Genomic DNA, 23,957 nt, shown 5'->3' on the forward strand with positions numbered 1-23,957 from the left:
CAGTACACGGGGCCCCTCTTAACGTGTAGCCGAGCTCACAGCCGCACATCGTAGCAAAAATGCAGAAGACGTGAAGCAGCAACTCGTGGACCCTTTACGCATAAACCAGTCTGCCTGGAAACGCACATGTGTCAGACGCAGTTGCAGGCTGACGAGCGCAGCCATGTACTCGCGTGTTCAAACTACGAGCGGACGACCGAATATGTAGTACACGTATACCACGCCACACGCACCAGCAGCAAGAAATTCATTTTCATGGAGCGTTAGGGCCCGCTCACGCCTCTGCAGTAAGCACAGTGAGCTGTTTTAATTTCCTGAAGTGCGGCCACTGAAGCCTATTCGACGAGGGACTCGCAAGAAAAAAAAAAAGCAAAGGCAGTAAATAGCACATGTACCCATTTTTATGGTTTCGTCGCTCCTAAATTCGAACCACAGCTCGTGCGGTTTCTGCCGCACTTGTGATGTTTGCAGGTACAATCCTTGGACGGTGTACGACGAGACTGTGCATTCTTTCAAGCCGCAGCAAACGATGTGTCCTGCGTTCAACACTTCTTCACCTTCAACCAGTCACCGAACACGCGTTTCTGAACCCCCGATGTGGGTCATAATACATCCCAGAGTCAGTGGCCTTTGAAATGAAGACATGACAATACCACGCTGCGGCCGGAAACACTATGCGATCCGATGCAGCGTGTGCAGTAGCCGGTGGCGTCTACACGATCCCCTTAACGACAGCCATATTGAATTTCGAGTAGCGCCACCTATAGGCGGTGAAAGTTGCGAATAGTTTCGTGGCCTCCGTCATCGAAATGCGGTAGCCACAGGCAGTATCGAACCCGGGACCTAGAGCTCCGCAGCGCAACACCAAAACTAGCGTGACTAAAACATTGGGAAAGTGACTCAAACACTGGCCATTTAGGTATATGGACGCATAATCCCGCTGGGACAAACTTTGTCTCGTTGGCGCCCAATCCATACCCGTGTTCCATTAATTGCTTCCGTCATTTTGTCACTTATTTTATTGTATGTGCGTGGTAACCAATTCAGCCCCTTTCGGTTCTTCCGATCCTTCTTTTTATTGAGATATTCGGTGTCCATGCAAAATGAACAGTACTCATACACATTTAATTGTTTCGCTATAGAATGGGCAAACCACCGCCGCGGCGCGGTCTTCGGCGGCGCTCGCACCGATATCGGCCACGCGGCTGATATCACGGGTACAGGTATTACACTGCCGACTTGCGCTTGAAACAGTCAGCCCAGCTCAGTTATAGTGGGTCACTTGTGTTTTTGAAGCGCGAGCGCGCGCGCAATTACGTTGCGTTTCACTGACATGACTGCCAGGCTTAATTAAATATGCAGTCGCACGTGCTCGCCTTTGATATGATTGCTTGTGACATATATAAGTGAGGTTGATAAAGCAGTATGGGTAAGCTGTGTGCGTGAATATATAGAATTTCTGTTGTGTGTAGGGAAACTGGTTGCATTTCAGTGATTGTCCAAAATAAGCAGAGCTTCGATTTGGCCCTTTACAATTTAGGCTGAGCATGCCTCTTCAGGGGGCCACGCAATCGACTGGGGGAAGGCACCTGTCCTAGTTTGCCAGGAAAGAAGGGCTATCTCGACCAGTGGCGTAGCTAGGTGGTCTGGCACCCGGGGCCGATATCTCTTCTGTCATCCCCGCCGGGTGTAGTCGAGGAAGACGAGGATATCGACAATTTTCGGGTGTCTTCAGCCGTATATGACACCCCCCCCCCCTACTGGCCCCGTGCACGCGCTATTGCGGAGAAGCCGCCGCCGCCGCAGGAATGGCCAATTGTGCGGGGCAGTCCGGCAGTGCGAGTACGTGAGCGCAGCGGTTCCCTCCGCCAACCAGTCGCGAAGGAGCTTTGTGACGTCTGCTAGCAGAACCGCAGACGTTTCGATGCATATCCAACGGAGCGACATTCGCTCGCTCACTTCACTGCCTTCACTTGACTTATATACTGGCTGAAAACTTATAGTGAGCGTTCAGCTGTCACTGCTCCGAACGAGCAGTTTCCCCGCACGCACGCACGCACGCGCGCGCACACACGCACACACACACACACACACACACACACACACACACACACACACACACACTGTGGCCTAATGTTGCAAGCCGCGCCCTCACCTGCCTTGTACATAGCAGGCATCATTCATCAGTTATGTAACATTTGGATTTATTACGTTTTATGAAAAGGCAAATTTCTGGGAGAAATCTACTTTAAACAGATTTTCATCAAACTGGTTCCTGATGGTAAAATAGGGAATTTCCTGAATTTTACCAGAATACGAAGGGCCCTATTTACATAAACCGGGTGTCCCAGTTAACTAATTGGACCAAGATTCTTTAAAAACCCATGAGCTCTAGAGAAATCGTGCCGACTGCATAGTATATATAGCGGCAATCGTGTGTACTTACAGCTAGTATTTTTCTCATCACAAAGTATTAATAATTGATTTTAATTACTAAGCTTTTTAATATTGCTTGATAATCATAAACATGTCAAAACAAAGTTGTAGGGCACCTTAAATAACCTCCGAACCAGGCATTTCTTTTGTGCTGAAGTGTGCCTGGTTGTTTTTTCCAAGAAAAAGCAAAAAAAGCCTGCAAAATATATGCGGGCTGCCGCCGCTAGTAAGGCCGTATATTCGTGGCTATTCACTTGGGAGCACTTGAGTAGCGGCACACGAGTGTGTATCTATTTGGTTTTTTAGCTAGATGTCTGGCGCACCTTTGTTTTTTCTTGGAAAAACCAAGGAGGCAAAGCTGAGCGCAAAACAAATGCTTGATTCGGAAGGTATTTGAGATGCCCTACAACCTTGTAATTGATAAGTTTATGATTCAAGCAATAATAAAAAGTTCACCAATTAAAAACAATTAATACTTCGTGATTTTTCATCACGAAGTATTAATTGCTTTTAGGATAGTACTGGCTGTAAGTGAACGACTACGGCTAGTGTGCAGTCGGTACGATTTCTGTAGAGCTCTGGGTTTCTTTTTAAATCTTGGTCCAACTGCGACACCCGATATAGGCAGTGCCTGTACTACCCCTGCAGATGTACTGGTGCTAAACTCCCTTCTCCTTACTAAGGAATTGTGCAATAAAACAACAGACAATACCTATAGGGTGCATGATCGAGGTATTTGAGGACATGGCTTCGAATTGCCATAGACGTAGTAATTCTTATTCTCTCTGTATACTGCTTAACATCACTGACATCAACCCCTCTCGCCTATCTAGTACATTTATTCCAAGGTAGCAGCTTTCAGTCTCACACTGGAGATGGAGCCGTACATTCCCCTAGCTACTGTGGCATCACTGAAAGGGAGACTATAAACAGCCACACAATAAAACTCACTAAAGGCTGTTTATGAGGAAGCACTGCCCAACATCAATACGCACTATCTAATTCAAGTATATAGCCATTATCGAAGCCGAGTTCAGTCAATAACTAAGTTGAAGATGCTTTTATCTGGCAGTCTGATAAAAAAAAGCAGGAAAAGAAAAAGACTGAAAATATTAAATTACGATATTGAATTGTGGTAGAATTATTGTAGCTATTTCTGAAGTTATCAGTATGTGCTCAAATACTTCATTCACCCAGTAAATTTCCTCACTGCAAGAAATGTACAGCATGAAGTGCATACTTACTTTAACAAAACAAAGCATTTCTGTACCTTCTTCCCTGGGTTCGGTGCATCTGCTCAGTAAGGCTTCTCTATTGTAGTGAAAGGGGTCACCCTGGAGACAGTGCAATGGTAGTGTGGGCCAATGCCAGGAACAGTCTTGTGTGGGTCACATGGGTTATGGTCAGAGTCTACAACTCTTTTCAGGCAGGAGCATAAAGCTGCTATGCTGCAAGGCACAGTGCAGATAGTTTTATAGAACTAATCACGTCACGAAATGCGTAGGATCTAAATAATTTTGTTTTTTTGAAGTGTGGATCCTATAGATCCAGTACAATGTGGCTGTCTGCTGGCAAAACTTTTTTTGGCTAAGCCTCATTCTCAAGCATTCAAAAGTGTTCAAAGCTAATTCATAAAGCCCAAGTTCAGCCTGCACCATAGTGTTGTGTCAGCTGGACTCTGGGAACTCCGTTTCATTGAAACTAGTTTTCAGTTCCTTGTTAATGAGATTCCACTCTGTTATACCGAACAGGTTAGATGCTGTATTTATGCTGTATTAATAATTGTAAACATCTAGCAGCAATAGTATTCATCTCCAACTGTCCAGTATTCCTGCATGCATGCAAGTTGCATCCACATTTAACAATGTTATGAGACTGAAACCATGCCTTTATATGTGTTATGAGCGTTTTTTTTTATGGATATTCTATCCATATCGCTGAACACGGTGCACCTAGCTATACTGAAGAAAGCTGCACCAAAAAGTGTGACAGGGCTAATTTGTGATCCATAATGCAAATTCACAGCATGGAAACAATACAATAACGAGAATAATGTAAATTAGGATAAGCAATAAATTGTTTATGTTCTCATCCTGCACAGTGAATTTGTATAATTAAAGCTGCACATCTGAGGTAAAGTGTCTGTTGAAAGGAATCATATATTGTAGGAGCTTTGGGAAAATATTTATTCATTATGCTTGCGTTTTGGCATGCTGAAGTGACGTAACTCTGCTGTTGTAGACCTTTTAGTTCTTGCAGTTGTGTGAGCAGCATATGTGCATATTCACATTCACTTGAAAGCTCAAAAGAATTGTGTGATAATGTTGCCTTCCTGGCTTTAGTCGGGATCTAAATTGAATTATGCTGCATACTAGTTATTACAAAGTTCAATGTTATTATCACCGATGTGTCATGCAGTAGAATGTGTTTTATGTAAAGCACATCTTCAATGTTTAGTTCTTCACTTAAAAAAATTGCCGACGATTACGTTACTTCCTGATGCGAAATTTCTGCACAGCTCTTCGGTTGTTTTGGCTTTTCGATATATTAAGGCAAAGAATTCGAGTAAGACATGCATGTACAGTTACAGACAACCTTTTATTCTTCGCACTTATTCCCTCTTCAAGAAACACTCAGTTCCCAGTTCTTGATTGTCACGAAGGAATGTTTGTGGTCGTAGAAATAGATGGATATATGCTCGACTTGCTGCACCAATTCCTGGTTTGGCGTAGCGCACCTCTGGATTCTGGTGGCGATAGTGCTGGGCCTCTACTCGGGCAGCTCGTTTAGCAGCAGTGGCAGATGAAGCACTTTCACCGGTTGCCTTGCTCATGTCTTAGAAAGAACTAACTGAGAATAAACTATTTACATAGGCAGACAGATTATATTATAAACCGTCAGTGGTGATCGGCAGCGGCTATGCGTTTCAGCTTGGGGAGCAGCACCTAATCGAGGTCAGCCGCCACCGAGCTGGCGCTCTGATTGCCGCCGCATAGGGGTGGCGTTGGAGGAGGAGCGAAGAGTGCCAGGAGCGCGCGCAGCTAGAGCAGCGCGCTGGTGCCGGCTACGGAACTGGTTACGGTGAGGGACCAACAGCGACGCCGCCACTAAATGCAGAAACAGGCAACAAAGAGCTACGCTCAAAAAAATGCATGCACATCTCATAATCTTTTAATGAGCTGTTTGGACGAGCCAAATAACACAACCTGCTGTGTTGCCATTTGCTTCTGCTAAATTTTGGCCAACATACCTAAAAAAATTCAAAAGATTAAGCATCACATACTTTTCTTACTTTTTGAGTGATAATAACCTTAAAATTTATTTGTTTAATAAATGATCGTCACTTCAGAAGTGGTAAACATGGTCAAAATAATGCAGCTATGACTACATGTACACATTGCATATGACTGAACACTTTACAATCACACTTGGCAGAATAGTGCCATGCCACCTGCATCATTTTAATCGAATAACCGTAAACTTCAGCCTTTTATGAGCATGTCCAAATTGTTGGCTGTTAATGCTGCGCAAATGTTTGTTCGTGTCAGTCAAACATCTTCTAACGGCCAAATTTTACTGTTTTTTTTTTTTTTGTGCACCATCCTTGGAATGCAGATCTGTTCAGTTGCAACCTTACAGTACACATTCGACGTGTTCCAAAGAGCACGGGAACGAGTCTGCTGGGTGGTTGTCATAGTCCGAATACATTCCAGCCACACAGTACAGATGTATACGAGAAATTGTTGGCCCCTACTTGCTCTTCTCCTAATTGTTGGTGAAGAGCAGTTCCATATATGTTACTTGTGTACAGATTCCGCTAAAAAAGATGCCATAACATTTTGCAGAGTATGGGATCGAATAATGGAGACTTAGCTCTTTATACTAGTGTCTCTGTCAAAAGCAACTTGCTGATCCTTTCTTAGAAGCTTGTGTCACTGTGTTGACATTGCTGTGAAGGATGAGCATATGTTGTATGATCTTGTACATTCATGAACTTTGTAGTTGATCTTATGGTTCCCCATACATCTTAATATGTAAAAATAGACAGAGAGCATAAATATGCAAGTTGCCTGAATTTCGAGACAGAGCAAGTGGAAATGTATCATTGCTGGTGAAACCTAATAAAAGGATACAAAATACTGAATTCTTTTTCTTGACTTTCACTTCCATGCACTATATGTATTGAATAAGGTACCTCACAGTTCGACTTGTTGTACAGGCCGGTCCACTCTTAGAGGCAACACCCAAGTGCTTGGCTCATAATGCTTTGCGCAGCGCCATGTACGGGAAGTGGCAAAAACAAGCTCATGTGCGACTTGGGGCAACATGCAACTTGCGTCGTGTTCTGCCACTCCATTGCTTCGCCAGTGCGTGGCGTGAGGCGTGGCATGCGGCTGGGCGGCCACACATCTTGAGCCGTGGTTGCGATGAATGCAACAGCAAAGTTGCACTTGACTTGCCAGCCATCTGGATGCTAAGAGCATTGAAATGACTGAGCTTTCAGAACATTATAGGTGACATGAAGCGCTGTTTTTCTGGAGGAAGCTTTGCGTTCGGACGTTATTGAGAGAACTCAAAACACATTAACTTTTTAGATGGTGCGTGGCGATTGACCTAACTAAACGAGTGACACTGCAGTTTGTTTCCAGCACTGTTGCGTGCACCATGTTTCAGTGGTCTGGCTACGACGTGCCCAGCCTGTCGAGTTGCTGGAAAATACGAAACGCCATGTAAAGCTACCATTGGCGAATCAGGAAACGCGAACATGTATAAGTTATTCGAAAGTAACGCTCTTTTCCTCCAGAAACGACAGTGAGGAAGTGACACTAACATAGATAAGCAAATACATACAGAAGAATTTGCAGTTACCGACGGCGTTGTGAATCTGTTTCTGTCTGCCGAATGCTTGCACAAGATGCAGCACAGCAACATTTGTCGTGTCCAAAAAGTACCGTTCTCCGTAACATAGTTCTGCCTCTGATTATTCCCATTCTATGCCACTGTTGTAGAAGTGAGTGTAGTACTTATATGTTTTCTAGGTCTCACAGGTGGCAGCACGGAATTAAATGTTTCTCCTTGAAGCTGATTGTGCGATTGCACGCCAGGGTGGCCATGCGTAAGCTAAGCAAAGGGGCGATTTGGTAGCAGACGACACGCGGTTTCCGCCACTCCTGCGCTGTTTCGCACATGTGCTTGCTTTTCGCCGCTTCCCGTACATGGTCCTGCGTAGAGCATGAGCCACGCACTTGCATTTTCCCTCTAACTGTGCGCCGACCTGTACATGCTTCTTAAGTTTGGCTGAAATAAGGCCTGCGCATTGAACTGAATAATGTCCATTATCATCGAACATAGCAAAGAGTGATGACATAACCATAATAAGTAGGGGCGTGCAAAAATTGTGAGTTTTGTTTGAATGCTATTCGGCTCGAGAATTCGCTTTGAAGTTATCGAATATTTATGTCTCTTTAAATATCAGGATGTTACGGCTGTTGAAATTGACAGTGAAACAGCCAGATGGAAGAGGTGGCAGTTTAAAATGCAGGCAGAAGTTGCAGGCAGCAAGGAGGCAGCAGTTGCTATGTAAACGCGTGGAGTAGCTATAGTTTCTGTTCAATCATTTAGTCATTTTGTAAGAGTGCGTCTTTAGGCAGCTGACGAACTTTTCTCAATTTCGGAAAACATGCAGCTTATTATTAGGGTGATCCCACCATGTTTGCTTAATTCCTTTTTTTAATACGATTTATGGATCTGCAGTATTAATACTTTGCTCCTTCAACATCTGGGGACGTGCTGTTCTTGTGTTTCATTACCACACTTGTTATAGTGAGCTAAACACAATCACCATTCAGTTGTTTCTTTATAAATTCCTCGCTTCGCTGCATGGAAATCATACATCAGATATTGTAAGTAAGCCTTCTTTGTTTCATACAAAATGTACTTCATGCAACTTTTATATTTCATTTTGTTTAAAAGTGAGAAAATATCCAATTGTTATTTAATTTGACGAGAAAATCATATATTTGAATGCGTCTCATAATGTATTTATAATGGGAAGTTACTTCTTGCAACTTGTGCTTGCTATTTCCATCCTGGCATAGGCTCCTGCCCTCACTCTAGATGTACAGTCAACCACAAAATTGTACGGAGCACTAAATGTGAGAAAAAGCTGAATATCTCTACAGCCACACAATGCAGCCTAGTATTTGCATTTACAACCTCCAGTATATGTGAACAACACTGTGATCTTCAGTTTTACTGACTACTGTTATAGGCTGCTTGCATTTGCTATTTCCATCCTGGCATCGGCCCCTGCCCTCTAGATGCACTACCACAAAATTGTATGGAGCACTAAATCTGAGAAAAAGGTGAATATCTGCACAGCCACACAATACAGTCTAGTATTTGCATTTAGCCTCTACCACTAGTATATGTGACCAATATTGTGATCTTCAGTTTTTGCTTACTACTGTTACAGGCTGCTCGGAAATTGAACATTTGCTGAGCTCATGTGGTCTGTAAACTTTTGTGGTTTACTGTACATACGCACTACAAAAGGCAACACAAAAGGCAGTGTCAGATAGCCTCAGACCCATTTGATCATTATACAACAGCAGCCATCATCGAAGAGAAAGTAGAAAGGGAAGCACTGTTAATTTCGCCGAATGCAGTCCTGCCCAGCCTACATTTCTATAATGCAAGAAGTATTTCATCCAATGACTTAAGTATCAGAAAGACTAGTAAAGTTATAGTACCTTCGAATGTACCGGTAAGTACTGCTGCTGTGACAATGCTCATGCGGTGTAGACAGAATATGAGTGTAGACAGAAATAAAGGTGGGCTGATCAGCGGCTGACATATGATGAAATAAAGCATGGCCCATCATATAGCTCACGATAATACCTCAGCAGCTGAGACAGAACTATGCTATGTTACACCTGTCTGCATTGCCACTACTAGCTTTGACCCCCCTCTCCACCCCCCCCCCCCCAAAAAAAAAAGTTCTTTTTACAATTTCTTGGCTTTCACACGCACTCAACCTGAACAGCTGCTTATGTAGGTGGTATATCTTTTTCCTCTTTGTGCCTTTTTTGTACACAGTTTCCTATCACGCAATGCATTATAGCAGGAACGTACCTCTGTGTTCTTGTGACAATTAGCAATAGTGTGTCTAATATAAAACATTACCACACACTAGACTAGCAATTGCAAGTCATTAAAACATGCTTGTGCCCCTGGTCTAAGAAGTTGCATGAAACTGCTGCGCTCTTGGGACCATTGACACCATGGCTGGCTGGCTTGAATAAGTTGTGACCAGGACAGGCACCTAGCTGTTTGGGCCTCCTCGATACTATGTGTGCTATACACACATATATTACAATGTTGCTAACGAGTTTTCTTATTGCTATTGTCTCCATTACAAATGTTTTTATGTCCCCTCAATATGCCTTAAAATCTTTTATACTATTTGCCTATACTAATGGAACTGAAAAAGGGAATTTGGCATGCACCATAATGTAACTTCCTCCACCTCACAGATTTTTTCAAGACTCGTTTGGTTAATTGAACAAACTAAAGTGTAGGAGCTGCAGGTTAAACATTATGGTGTGCCCGTCATCTTTGTTGACCGATACTAAGTTGCACATGAAATGTCCACATTTTCGCTATAGCCTGCATGGTGGCTCAGCAGCTGTGGTACTTAATAGCACAACTGCCTTTGTGCTTAAACATAGGTGCATATTCAAAAACTCCATATGGTGAAAACTAGTCGTCCAGTGGGAACTGTAAACTCAAATGTTCTCACATTCTGACAACAATGGGCTGCAGCTCACATTTTGATGGGAGCTGTGTTGCATCATCTTTAATCTTTACTGTGCTGAGTGGCATCATGCTGTGAATATTAAGGGTTTGGGCTCATAAGCTTTAGTGACCACATGCAATATGGGTGCTTTAATTGGAGATTTCAGTGTGGACTGCACACTGCAGAGAAGATGCAACATTATTCTTTATCATACTCAATAAATTTCAAGGGAATAACACCTAGTAAATGCTCCAGTAGCTAGCCCTTGTTTAGTAGCTGAGAATGATATTTACACGAGATATATTGGGCAGTGTTTCAAGACTTTGAGAAAGTATGTCACTGGTAGATTGAGAGCTTAGGGAGTTTATGTTTCCCGAGACTGTTGACAACTTTGGAGAACTTTTAAATGAAGACCGCCAGACCATGAAGACCACCAGAAGACCATGTGAGACATTGCTCATACGTTATACTGTCATATCAAATACTAGTATAAAAGTTAACGGCTGTATATATAATAGTATTCCATTAAGGACAGCCTCTCCCTCTCTGTCTCTCTCTTTCCACACACACACACACGCACGCACACGCACGCACGCACGCACACACACGCACACACACACACACACACGCACACACGCGCGCACGCACACGCACACACACACACACACACACTTGCGCTGGTTGACAAATATTTTTTTAACTGAATTATTGGAACCATTCAATTGGCTAGTCAAATATGTAGATCTACATGCACATACAAGCTTCAAAATTTCAAACTGATGACTTTTGTGCTCAAACTTTAAAAAAGAAACAAACTTTGCAATTTTTACATTTGCCTGCAGAGTTCAAGGGTGGCTTTTGCCCTAGATACACCCAGGTGCGATTTTATATTCTGAATATTGTATCTCTATCTGCCATTCCCTCTCGTGCTATGGCGCAGGCAAAGTGGCGACATAAGTGCCAGTGCTTGCCTGATTTTGCTCATGTGGCCTTGCGTGATTATTTGCAATAAGAAAGACATTGTAATTAAAGCATTCATTAATTATACTGAATTAATGTTAATTGATCAATCACACAGGCCTAATTCAAATATTTCTACTGCATGTATACAAATACCTGTTTTGAATGCATTGCTGAAAAGAATGTCCCTTGTATTGCAACCCCTGGACAGAATTAAAGTAGCATGTTGAACAGTGACAGAGCCTTTGCCAGCAGCTAGTGGGATGAGCAAGAGTCATGCATTGTTAATTCATGCTTGAGAACTCTGCTGTGGATGCATAGTCTCACTGAAATTTTCTAGAGTGTTTCTGGAGAGGATGCGAGGTGCAATAGATAAGAACATGTTGTGGTACAGTGGTAGTGCAGCACTGTCCATTATATGGTTAATTTAATGCACTAAATTTATGCATGCAATATATATTACGTCGAGATCATGAATGAGTGCAAGAGGGCATTCACTAGTTAGATGGGGAGCCTAACTTGCATGTTTTTGAGCATGGAGGAAGGAAATAAACTAAGAGAGAGCATGACGTCATGCAGCCAGCCTTGGCTGGCTTGCTCTGTGTGAAGCCGTTGTCCTCGCTTTTTCCCTCACAGTATCAACACAACACGACCTCTGAGACACAGAATATCGGCTAAGAACATTTGGTGCCCGGTAGTTTTTAATCAATGCACATTTGTACAGCACTAAAACCTGCCGTGCAGTCAGATGTGATTATCAAAATAAATTAAGTTTTGGACAAATATGGTTTGGCTTCAGTTGTGTTGCGGAATGTTCTCTCCTCATTTTTTCTGCCTGCATGCTTTCCAGCACCTGCATCACGCAATTTTCATATCCTTAATCTTCAATTTATTCTATTATGTTTAAGTCGATTGGTCCAATTTAATCTGCACTTTATGGTTTAATGTATACTTACCCCATCTTTTTGACAACTGCATATAAACTGTAGGAACTGCAGTGTAAACCCAGCACCAAAGCACCACTCATATACATGCTGCAACTCAACAAATAAGACCACAAAATGGCAACATTTGCACGCACTCAAAAGAATGCAAAAAACAAGAACTATGTTTGCATGAATGAGTAAGAAAAATTGCTGGAAGGCAACTCTGAGACACCTTTGAACTGAACATCTTTGACACTGACACCTTTGAGAATTGAACTTGTTGGGACTAACATGAAAGACAAGGAATGAAAAAAAAAAAGACAGGTGGGCCCTCCCCCACCTTGACACGACACCAATATACTCGAAACTTTTGAGAAGCAACTCATGCATGAACACACTACAGCAATCCTCTTAACTGACATAACCAACATTTACCACTTCACTATGCGACAGACGTGAAGTGTTGAAACCAATATTTGATTGATCAAGTGGTGCCAGTGGTTCATGAGATTGATAAAATTTGACCAGAGATTTTTAACTTGATACAAAGGTAAATACTTCTCTCCATTGATCACACCAATACAAAAATCTTTTACTTGGAAACTACCATTATAATTCTGCTATTGTTACTATAAACTATTTCGTTGTTTCCCAAGATTACTCATCTAGTGGCTTCTAAGTGGGTCCATTTGGGACCAATTGGCATAGCAATCACTCCATTGATGTGCAACTGCAATCAACTGGACTTTGCATGAAGCCCATTTGGAACTTGGCCCTCCAATGACGTCCAATTGGAACCAGTTGGGTCACATAAAAAAATCCAACTGGACTCAGTATATTTTATTTTTTAGTGGATTGACGTAGCGCTTTTAGGTGCATGTTAAAGAAACCCAGGTAGACAAAATCAGTACGCGGAGTCCTCCACAACGGCGTGCCTCATAATCATATCGTGGTTTTGGCACGTAAAACCCCAGAAGTAAATATAAATGAGGGGGGTGGACTGAGCGTTTACTGTAGTGATATTAAATTTCACAGGTGGAAATACCTCTGTGCTAACTCTGTGGCCTAGAAATGGGGGTTCAATGACTGCAAAACCATTATTTTCATTCACTTTCATCATACGCAAAATTACCTTATCGTGCTGGGACTTAGCATTGCTCGTAACATGCATGTAATCGGGGTCAGATGTTAATTTAGGAACGGATAGGAGCCGAAGCAAGACTCTGGTGCGCATTGCAAGTTTCATCAAATCACGGCCGGCATCATCCACGAGCGGACACCCATTGTAGGCGACGACACCGATGGCTTCGATCTTGAATATCTACAGCCTCGAAGAACAGTCCTCCGTGATGACTACGCGGGCAGACCCACTAGAACGCATACAGACGTTCCACAATGCACCTGCTTTCTATATGCGAGTTCGTTGGCAGCTTATGGTCTGTGGGCACGGATTAGTCGTAGCCATGGGCTATCCGGTGGAACGTTTTGACGACACTCGCATGTTTGGAAAACATGTGTTCAAAGTTTGATGAGAAGCTTACCTACAGCACCCCATCAGGCATGTTAAACTAACTTTAATGTCCCTCGGACAAAGCGACGGTTTCGGAAAAAGAAAAAACAAAATTACGGATTTGCGGGGCCACCACCAACAAGGATGGAAGCGGCTTCAGGAAGAGATGCTGTGCGGCCAGACAGTCGATAAGCAAAATTTAACGCACACGGCTTTGCAAAATGTTGCCGTATGTTTGCTGAAGCAATATGATGTGGGAAGCGCACATTTAATTTGTGCGCCCTGCGCCAGGTGCGCTTCATGCGGACCGCGACGCGCTAAATGAGCGTAGTACTAAAACGGGCACTGAAACGTCTAATAACAACGCACAGTATATGAAATAGAATTTGCACAAACAATGAACAGTTTTACAATATATAATTATGGTGTTAAATTATGCATTTGACACAAAAATTAGGCAACCATGTACACAAAGAAATGGTCAATGCCAGGCAACACTGAAAATAAAAGCACTTTTGTGCAAGATTTTATTTTATGTGTTAAAAATTTTCAATGCATTGTTTTCAATCTTATAATTTTGTTAATTGTTGTCGGCTGTGAGGGGGTATTCGTGAATAAACATAAAAGTCAAGCAACCTGCAAACTCAAAAGTCGGTCTACATGGGCTATGACGTGCTCGGTTATGTCATTGAATGAGCCTCTTAGTGTAGTGCTGTAGGTTGTTTGGAAGATTCTTTTTTTTAATGTCATAAAGTATTGTACTATAAATCACGAAGATACAGCTTATATTTCTTTCTATTGCTATAAAATTCAGGCAACAATGAACATTTCTATGAAAACTTGGCAACCCGCATGCCAGCGTTTTCAGAGCTTTTACAGCATCAGCAACATGTGCTGAATTTGGCTAAGTCTTTCCAAAATTATTTGTTAACTTCATAAAAGATTACTTGGGCTTGAAACAAAAGTGCAGAAATTTTTTCAAGCATGTAGGAAGGTTACTGGTACAATTTAGGCGTGGCGTGAAGTCAAGGCTCGGAACCTGCTCGGAACTCGGCTAGCAGACGACCACAGCCGAATCACCGTGGGCGCCTGCTCTTTGGCAGCCAAAAAAATTTATCGTGGTTGTTTTTCATAAGTCTGACGTTTGGCATTTTTACTAATAGCTGGCACAAGCGAAAGCACGAAGAAAACGGCGGTGAATTTGCATTTGGACTGGCGCCGATGGCGCATGTCTCACTATGCGCAGAAAGAAAGATGGGAAGACGAATACGTTCTGAAAAAGTTCGATTAGCCCCCAAGGGAGACGAATAGCGCACCTCAGGATGCCGGACGAACAAATGGACAATGCAAATGGGTTATCGCTGAAGATTCATGTTTATTGGTGAGCATAAGCCAACGTTACCCTTCCGTATAATCGTAAAAGCTGAAAGGAACATTTTCTTTCACTTTTTTCTCCCATTCTTTATTAATATGGATCATACATGCTACCTTCCATGTCATAGCATCAGCGCTGGAGGACCTTAGAGGACAGCCGAGTTGAAGTAACCTTTAAGTGTCTAAAATCATTTTGAGTCTTAAATCATAAATGAAACATTGATCTGTCCCTTTCGTTGTTTCTCCGTCGCTGTTCATTGCGTTGTTAATTAAATACCAGTTTGCCTAGTTTAGCGCTTCAAATCACGGTTCCAGGCAAGCGAAACCGAAACTTGCGGACTGGAAAATCTGGCGCCACCATCGGCGTGACGTGCTAGGTGGGATCACGTGGACATAGCGGCCGCGTCGGCTGCTTCGGGCGCGCCGAAACGAGCTGAAAACGAGTTTAAATTCCCTCGTACGCTGCGGTCCTCATTTAGTGGCGAAATTTTCCCGCTTCGAGTGTCTCCTTTACAACGCTTCAAAGCACTACAATAGGTAGTGGCTGCTTTTGAAGGCGCGCAACATGGTTCACTTTTCCGGTTCACTTCAAAGCTAAAGCTTACGGCGCTTCGGAATGAATCACCGACTCTCACAGACTCTTACCGTTGTTGTCGCTCTTCGGAATAATTATAATAATCGCGACATGCGCTTCGAATCGCCAATTGTTGACCTCTGCTGGCAGAGCACGCGTATGCGCGAGCAGACGACGCAGCATCACTATTTACGTCACTATTTTTGTGGCCCACGTGACCAAGCCATGTTGCGTTTCCTCCTCTGTGACGTCATTGCATCCCTCGTAGCCCAGAAACCGAAATCGCTCGGTATAATAATGCTATTATTAAATTATTTATCGGATATATATGAATCCCGCTGTGTGTATCGTGCTCCCTGAAGCATGACGCAAAGTTTGAATCAACAAACGCATGAACAAAAATTTTGATGTCTCCACCCCTTTAACTATTCGTAGAGGCAGTCATTATTGTCACAAGAAGTCTGAACACATATTTAACTAATTAAAAGGTCTAATTAACTTGTTCATTAATTAATTTCCGCACATATGTTGCAATTTACGAATTATAGCCGGTGAGTTTGCATTACGCATCTATTCGAAATGAATTTTCAGGATGATACCACTTTCGAGATATGATTTCTCAAAGTGTCAAACGAAATGCATGGACGCTCCTGTTAATTTTCTGCTTCAATGCATATAACGGGCGTTTTGTGAAAAAAAGTAACTGGAACAGTGCATTTTCACGGTGAGTTTGTTGGCGCATATCTCCAAACTGGTGCCGTTCTGGAAATTTATTCCAAGTGGGTACGCCTTGCAAACGCACTGGTAATTTGTAGATTGCAATATGTCCCGTAAGGTAATTAGTTAAGAAGTTAATTATTGAATTTTCGATAATTCGTTCAATATGCGTTTATATTTCTCACGCAAGTAATGTCCCCCTCTCTGAATAATCCAGCTTAAGGACTAGAGTTACGTTATCTGCAACAGGCTAGTGTTAAAGATTCCGCAAAATTTAAAAATAATAGAATATTGGTGTTGATGCAATCATGAGCGCGTGTTCAGCTTGCGCTGACGTAGTTTTGTCGTTTGAAACGCTTGCTACTTTTGTATATCCGCACGCGTTTGCATCGAACGCCACAATTAAGATGTGCATTATTCATATCACGCCAATGCCAGCGATAACTAGCTGCCACACATATGCGAACTTTCCAGGGAAATGCTTCTGTTGATTCGTCGACAAGCTTTTATTCTTTATATAAGCATAAACACAGTGCCTTAATATTTATTATTTATGGCTTCTAACGTGTAATGGTTCGAGTTCTGCTGTACAAAGCGAGAGAGTTACGGTGTTCGCGATAGGTCAACAGAGCCTTGACCGACTTTCGGTGCGACGACATTTCATGTCGGCATTCCAAGACTGTCTGTTCTGAAAGTGGCTTGTCGTCAAGGCGTGCCAACACGGGCGCTAGCGATAACCGGTGCGCGCGAGGACGGTGGCAAGCGTTCTAAACTCCTCGCCGCCGCAGTGACTGCAAGCCGCGCTCTCGTCCATACCGACTCGTAAGGCGAAGGATCTTGTGCAAGCGACACCAAGCGACAGTCGTCAAAGTACTGTCGTCTGGAGTCGAGGGAGTCCAGATTGGGGTCGAAGGGACGGATCCAGTCCGTGCAGACGTGTGTGCTTCAAGCTTGGTGTGTTCCGTAAATATCTTATGGCTTCATTTGCAAGCACACGAATTTTCGTTCCTGCGTCTGTTCTTCAGAGCGTTTTTTTTTTCTCCACGCCTTTCTTTTTGTCCTCGCTCTTCTTTCCGTCTTTACTAATCAATTACCCTTTCCCTTCCCCTAGTGCGGGGTAGCAAACCGTAGGCTTTAATTCTGGTTAACCTCCCTGCCTTTCTCTAATTTGCATCTCTATCTCTCCCTAAGAGGAAGCTTTAGCACTTGCTAAAGGCTCCTCTTAAGAGGACGCTTTAGCTCGGGCCCAACTCCGATGCGGCCGGTTCAAATACATGTAAAAAGCAAAAACATTTTTACGAGGTAACCCCTGGACCGATTTTAATGAAATTTGCTGCATTTCAGAGAGACAGGTAAATTCTAGTGACTGTTGCAACCACCAGAATGTTGATTTAGGGCCTGAATTTTGTTAAAATGATTTTCGAAAATTCGCAAGTTTGAAAAGATAGAAGCACGAAGTTTATAAATTAATAGCTCTGCATTAAGAACAGATATCGCGGTTCTGTAAACGGCACCCATTCGATCATCGAAAGCGGACAAATTCGATATGTCATTTTATATCTTACGTGAATCTGTTACGTTGTGTACAAGGGTTCTGCGAAAGCTGTATTTTCATATCACTAAATTTTTTGAGATTCATGTGTGAAATGTGAATTTTGTCCGCTTTAGATTTACTATTACATGCAATTCACAGAATTGTGTTATCTTTCGTTGGTGAGTTACATATTTGTAAACTTAATTGTTTCGTTTATTAAAAATTTTAGATTTTTGCCAATATTATAGTAAATTGACGACCTAAATAAAAAAATTTTTTTGTTTTTTTTTTAATACAACAAACCTCGCCACATTTGGTGGAGTCGTTGCCGAGTAAAACGAATTCTCCTTTCACGTGTATCTTGATAGGAGCACCCGTGCTAAAGCTTCCTGTTAAAGCAGGAAAGTGAAAGTTTCGCAAAGCATTGCGTTAAATGTTCTGTCTATTTTCTCGGGATTTCAACCTTCTCTTGTGCTGTTCTTTCAGGGGTCTGGGAAGCATTTCGATTAGAGCTTTTTAAGAACGGCCTGCTGAGGTGCAAGTTTTGCCAGCCAGTTGCGACAGCGGCGTCAAATTTTTCCTGGAAGGCCGCCGCAACCCTCTAGCCAGAGCGTCACTAAGTCGACTGTGTCCGGAGGACAATACGCGCCTCCTCGACTCTCCGCCGCAGGAGCCGAGATGAGTTCGACGAATAAGGCTTTGTGCCGGAGCACGACACCGCCTACCCAGTCTGCCGCGAGCGGAGCGGGGGAGTCCCCGAGTGAACGTAGTTCGACGCCCCTTCCCACGCGCCGTTCAAGAGGCAAGACCACGACCTACTGTATAAATACAGTAGGTCGTGCGCAAGACAATGGGCAACCGGCCGCGCTGCAGGGGTCAGCTCGGGGAATAAAAGACACCTTTCCTGACGTAAGCCCCGAGTTCCGCGAAGACAGCCTGACCTCAGTTGAGGAGCGTGAACCTGTGCGGAAGTGTGTGTGTGTAAGCCGTCCCGCAGAGAGGGGACTCGTTTACGATGGCTGGTCGAACGTTTCCCTCACCTTGGGATCGAGGAAGGACCGAGTGTTTATAAACCGCTCTTGTGCGGCTGCTCAGTTCTTTCTCTCGCAGTCATGCTAGAGTGATTAACTACAACGTCCTTATGTAGATACTGTAAATAAACCCGTATTCCTCGTTCTCGATGAGAAGCAGTCCTTCCCTTCAACAACGTCCTCAGCGTGGATAAGTTTGACGACGGCATGGGCCAGCTACCATCTAATTCATGCCCGACTCCAATCTTGACAACTGGTTACGAGCGGTGGGACTGAGCCCCCCAATCCATACAAGGTGCAGTATGGCATCCTGGAACCGTCTTTCCACAAAGGCTGTAATGAACCTACACAGTATAAAGATATATCGCTTGTCACTCAGAACATTGTTTCGTACTTCGAATAAATATAAACACCGTGCCCCACATATTTTACTCTGGATACCAGGGGTAAACAACTAAATGTTGTGTATAGCTCACAAAAGTTGGGAGAAAGCGACTATTCAGTAATTGTTTTCAGAGCACATAAGGAACCTTCACGGGAGAAATTTTCAGTACACGCCACCAAAAAGTGGCCCTCATTTTTTCTTTTCAGAATACAAAATAGCTGCTGTTTTTTCTGCTGCTGGGAAACAAGTAATAGTGTAGCTCTTATTTAAAAACAGCCTGAACATGAAATCGTCAATGTCAGAAGTGACACACGCTTTTAGAAAAAAATGAAGTCAGTGTTCTATAGATATTGAAATGGCTCTGTACGTTCGACCAAGGTCATTTTCACGAGCGTATCTGCGATAAGTCGTGATTACACAATGAAATTCGACATTTATACTTGTAAGAGAAAAAAATATGGGGCTTTACGTGTCAAAACCACGATCTGATTATGAGGCACGCCGTAGTAAGGGACTGCAGAAATTTGGGCGGCGCACCTGGGATTCTTTAACGTGCACCTGAACCTGTAAGAAGTTCTTATTAGATTTTTGATGGGGATAACATACTGAGACTGCACCGCTGTGTAGGCTATCTCTGAACAGAGATAAATAGTTCTGGCACTTGATAATCCAACGATTTCATGCCCCAAGGCACACCAGTCGTTGGGCGCGGCTGATTATACTACTTTATACGGACTCCGTACCTCCCCCTCGCTCGCAGGTTAATTGTGTGCAAGCTGATTGAAGTACGGGTATAGCGGTCCCCCAAAAAACTGGTCATGATGCGACTTGCGGAAGTTGTCGTTTGTTATGACGGGAACTGCAAAAAGGCATACCTAGCCCCCCCCCCCCCCCCCCCCCCCCGGGTAGATAAGCCTACGGCTTACTCTGGTGACTACTTTGTTGGTAAGTCGCTCGGTTAACAAAGGTAGCGCAATTAATAACCCTGGAAGTCCCGCTTTATTGATAAGCGGTCCACAGAAGCGCGTGACATATGTTTGCCCCCGCCCGCCAGCAGCGCCCAATTACGCTAGCATATTATTGTAAAACATTTTTGCTCCTATGTGTTTTGTTTCAATTATGTGTATAGAGTAAAGCCACTGCGCGCGTGACTGGGCCTTTTGTGAGACCCCCCCGGTCGGTAAGTGCGCCTATGAAAGAAACCGTCACATCAAGGGCCCTACAAATTCCCCTACAAATGGGAAGGGGGAAAAATAGACAAGTGAAAAGAAAGATAAGAATAGTGAAGGGATAATCAGAGTGGACACACGACGACGAATGACTGCTAACAGTCACAAGCGTTCGTTTGCAGTGTGCAGTCGTTTTCAAGAAGCTGAGTTGGTCTTTGTGGCCTTGAACTTAGGAGAAGTTCCTAGGACAGTTTCCTCCGAGCGCGGTCTGCCATCTGCAGATGCAGATGGGCTGACACTAAGCTCCATCTGCAGAGAGAGAGAGAGAGAGAGAGAGAGAGAGAGAGATAGAGAGAGAAATGTTTATTTGCACCCCCAAAAAGATTCCCGAGGAGTCAAGAGTCTTCCTGTCTCTTCGGCTTCCTCCTCCCTTTTCAGCTGGCTGATGCTTCTTGGAGCTCAGCGGTGTCCAGGGCCATGCGGATGGCTCCTCTTTGATCCTCTTCCTTCGAGCTGGTCATTAAAGTCTCACAGGACTGCCAATCCCTATCTGGTTTATTCCAGCGCGCCCGCGATCTGACGCGCTGGAATAAAAGTTTATTCACTCACTCACTCACTCACTCACTCACTCACTCACTCACTCACTCACTCACTCACTCACTCACTCACTCACTCACTCACTCACTCACTCACTCACTCACTCACCCGCCGTTGTTGCTCAGTGGCTATGATGGTGGGCTGCTGAGCACGAGGTCACCGGATCGAATCCCGGCCAGAGCGGCCGCATTTCGACGGGGGCGAAATGCGAAAACACCCGTGTGCTTAGATTTAGGTGCAGGTTAAAGAACCTCAGGTGAACGAAATTTCCGGAGTCCTCCACTACGGCGTGTCCCATAATCAGAAAGTGGTTACCCCATAATTTAAGAGTTGAGGTCGGGCATGTCAAAAAGGGGTAGTATAGCCCATGCCGTCGTCCGACTCATCCACGCTAAGGACGTTATTGAGCGGATGAACTTCTCATCGATCGAGAACGAGGAGTACGGGATTTGTTTACAATATCTACATGAAGAGTGGTGAACGTTACATCTCATCCGTCTAGCATGACTGAAGTGAAGCACACCGAGGAGCTGAAAAAATTCGCTAAAACCCCTCTGTCCTCCCTAGATCCCCAGGCCAGGGAAACCTGCCGCCCTTCTTTCGTCCAATCGGGGTGTCCATATTCGTCAAAGGACCCGCCTTTGAGAGCGATGGTTCACACACTCACTTCCGCACTTTTGTTTCACTGAACACACCGAAAGGAGTGGGGCCACGTAGACAGGCGTTGTCACGCTCGACTCAAGCTGGCGCGTCTTGCTTCCTTTGCTGACTCCGCAGTTAGCTGCCGCGTCTGTCAAACGACCATGACGGTTACCGGATTCCGTGGGGGAACGCCATAGAATACACTTTTACCAGGAGTTTTCTTGCCGCATTTTGCGATGCAATTTGGCGTCATCGTGCGGTGACCACGACAAATGATTTGGCAGGCGCCGCTGCGCGCCGCGACAGCCGCTCCATGCGAGACTTCGTGACCAAATGTGCAGCGTGTGAGACAGGACCGAAACAATGTGTACACGTCGTCATGTTTTGTCATCGTCAGCTAGCCATTGAGCCCACTGGTGAATGCTTTGTACCCGGAGGAATCATCAGCGTGACGAACGGCTGGAAGAAGAGCTTCGGCAACGCCTTACAAGCTCCTCCTTGACCTGAAACCGCTGCGTGCACCTGTGGCGAAAGTTAACAATAAAAGAGTACGCACAAAAACGCATGACACGAATAGGGCATGAAGTGTAGTTGTTCGGGCAACTATCACGTTTCACCACTGCATGTCTTGCTTTATGGTGTGCCATAGCGCTGTAGGCGTACATACATACACATGCGGTAGGGAGGCCAGCGGAATGCCAATTTGCATACGCGTATATCTACAAATGTGCCAAATAATGGTCTGAATGCGCAGAATAGGTGATACCTCCTGTTTGTGGGGAACGCGTCTTTCTCGTAGAACGCTCCGCGGTACGAACATAGCGGTCGATTGCGTCCTTTCTTTCTTTTTGAACTGGCCCGTGTACAGAAACAGCGGCGGTATGGAAGTCCGGATGTCTGGGCGACGAAGAAGGCGCCCCTGAAATGTGTCAGTTAAACATTAAGACGCGCCACTCTACTCCAGAGGATGCCGCACGGGAAAATGAGCCTTACTATACATACCGTGCTACATCGTTATTTGGTAAACGAACATAAGCCTTCTGCAAGTAAATAACTTTACTTAGTGCCGACCAGAATCAAGAAACGACAACTAGCAATGATTGCTAGCTAGCACCATCAGGTACTTCCACAGTGCACGCTGCTTCCCACGTTAGCCCAGCAGTGCAGGCGCGCTTGGCTGCGAAAGATAACTATGCCAAGATCACGAGCGTTCGCTGGAAGTTATAAAGCTGTAAGTGTTGTTAGATACGGGACCGTTTCCTGAGCCTACTTCGAGTTCCCCAGACCACATCGAATCGCACCACAGCTAATCGTATCCAGCTTTTCTGGACATGAGGGTTTAGTTCGCGTGAGTGCCACCACGTGGCGTACTAACCTTAAACTTTTCAAACTTCCCGCGGTGACGCGTGATGACGTCAACCAATCAAAATAAAAAAAATAAAAGCTATCCCTGCGCATTGAACTTCGCCACAATGCTTGTCCCGCCGGTGTTATCAGTGTTCTTGATCAAGCGTATTCGCTCGTCGCCTAGAAATTACTCGTCATCCTAAGAGCGTTTAGTCGCGACGAGCAATGGTTGATTCTGGGCTTTTGATGCGGTTCTTTTTTTTTCTTTTTTTTCTTTTCCTTTTCTTTTTTCATTCTACGGAGTAAAGAAGCTAGCCTAATCGTCAGTACTACTTCGGGGCAGCCTTTCTTCAGTCGGCATACATTGTTAACGTCCGAACATCGCACAGCGCCTACTAGAGACGCCGTCGTGGACGGATTTTGATTTTCCACTATCGAATTCGTTAAGGTGCACAAAATTATTTCACTGGCGACATTGCAATGCGCACACATGGGCCACCGCCGCAGCTGCAAATCTAGATGTGCTTAAGCATTAAGACATATGCATGGATAAGTTGGTTTTTCACCTTAACACAAAAGTCACGATACAAGAGTTGAGCAAACTGTCCCTGTGTCGTCGCAGGCTGTGAGACCGGGCTAGTTGGTATTCCATGCTAAAGTGACTAGCGCAAGAGTGGACACGGGACACTAGAGGCGACAAGGATAAGCGCGCAAACATCCAACTGGGCGCTTGTCCTTGTACCGTCTTTAGTGTTCCCTGTCCACTCTTGCACTAGTCACTTGAGTTTGTGTCGTTGTCCATTAGCACGCTATAGCCGAAGCTGTTCGCAATATTACGTCTCCATTTACTGGCCACCAGGCCAGGTACACCATTGGGTATGACATATACAGTACTTGCAGTTAGTTTCCAAAGTAGTCTCCTATGGCGGTTGTCCACGTGCCTGAAGCAAGAACGAT

The 23,957-nt window shown here is 44.3% G+C and overlaps 1 protein-coding gene and 1 long non-coding RNA gene across 4 annotated transcripts in view; one reads left to right on the plus strand and one right to left on the minus strand.

Moving 5' to 3' along the window:
• The window catches only part of LOC142567368 (uncharacterized), a 996,706-nt gene that overhangs the window by 434,012 nt on the left and 538,737 nt on the right, over window positions 1-23,957 (plus strand). The window lies entirely within an intron of this gene.
• Window positions 5,026-13,888, minus strand: LOC142567251 (uncharacterized). Its single transcript, XR_012825182.1, has 3 exons — window positions 13,253-13,888; window positions 6,632-6,910; window positions 5,026-5,543 (listed from the first exon to the last, which is right to left on the minus strand). It is a non-coding gene; the product is annotated as an uncharacterized LOC142567251 (long non-coding RNA).

Source organism: Dermacentor variabilis, chromosome 1, assembly GCF_050947875.1.
Source record: "Dermacentor variabilis isolate Ectoservices chromosome 1, ASM5094787v1, whole genome shotgun sequence".
NCBI lineage: Eukaryota > Metazoa > Arthropoda > Arachnida > Ixodida > Ixodidae > Dermacentor > Dermacentor variabilis.